The sequence below is a fragment of the Haliaeetus leucocephalus genome, unplaced genomic scaffold (genome assembly GCF_000737465.1).
Source record: "Haliaeetus leucocephalus isolate CR32 unplaced genomic scaffold, Haliaeetus_leucocephalus-4.0 Scaffold849, whole genome shotgun sequence".
Lineage (NCBI taxonomy): Eukaryota > Metazoa > Chordata > Aves > Accipitriformes > Accipitridae > Haliaeetus > Haliaeetus leucocephalus.
The window spans coordinates 956366-957326 of record NW_010973285.1 but is presented as its reverse complement, the minus strand read 5'-3'; the positions used below and the strand labels follow the sequence as shown (position 1 = coordinate 957326).

The following is a 961-nucleotide window of genomic DNA, read 5'->3' as shown; positions in this document are numbered from 1 at the left end:
TCACCTCTGCCAAACCACTCCCGCGAGTACCGCCGCCGCCAACGCCCGCGCCCTGCCGCCGCCGCCGCCCCCCTCTCGGAGGGCGCTCCCGCTCCTCTGTCCCCTCAGCACACGCGAGCCGGGGAGGGGGTGAAGGGGCGCGGAGGAACCTCGGGCGGCAGCCCAGGCTGCCCCGCCGTTGCACGGCAAGCACAGGAGCGGGCGCCGGCCGTACGCTCGCACAACGCTCCCCGCCCGCCACGCTCCTGCACGCCTCCTCCCATCCCCAACCTCTCGGTTGAGCGACCGTCAGCCGGCGCCAATGGGAACGCCCTTTCGGCGCAGGGGGCGGGCACTCCCCCGCCGGCGGGCCAATGAGGACGCCGCTTCCTGAGCGATGGCGTCGGTGAGGGGAGGCGGTGGGAGGGGCGGCGGTGGGAGGGGCAGGAGTTTAGGAAGGGGAGGGAATGGCTGTCATCAATGAAGTCATGTTCATAATCTAGTCCCTCGCTCCGGTTCCGGGCTCGGGTGACTCACCGAGGGGGAGAGGAGCGACATCCAGCACGGCGCTCCTCCCGGGCGGTAGGTAAATACAACTTACAACTCGGTCCGCCCCCCCCTCCGCCTGGCTCCCCGTCCCTGGCACGGCGGTGCCTGCGCCGTCCTTTATTGTTAGTGATCGCGCCGGCACGCACCGTGCCCACCTTCCCTCCCCTTCCCCCGGCACGTCCCCGCTGGCCCCGGGCGCCGTCGTGCCACCTGCTTCCTCCCCCCACCTTCTCCGGCGCCCGGCCCTCCCGAATATTTATAACCCCCAGTGGGTGGAGAGAAGAAAGTTTTGAGCCGGTATTTCTGGAATAATCACGATGCAAATCTTCGGGGGGTGGCGGGGGGGTTGGGGAGGGGAAAAAGCCCCGCGCGGCGCCGCTGGTGGCTGACTTGTGAGTCAGCGGCACCCGCGGGAGGGACGGGGGAGCGGCGC

The 961-nt window shown here is 70.0% G+C and overlaps 1 protein-coding gene across 2 annotated transcripts in view; it reads left to right on the top strand.

The window, feature by feature from the left end:
- The first annotated feature begins 427 nt into the window (after positions 1 to 427).
- Positions 428 to 961, top strand: part of SMARCA2 (SWI/SNF related, matrix associated, actin dependent regulator of chromatin, subfamily a, member 2) — a 117200-nt gene continuing 116666 nt past the window's right edge. For both annotated transcript variants that reach the window (XR_775334.1, XM_010582774.1), the window contains exon 1: positions 428 to 561. The gene's annotated coding sequence lies outside the window, so the exon portion shown is untranslated. The remainder of the gene's footprint in view (positions 562 to 961) is intronic.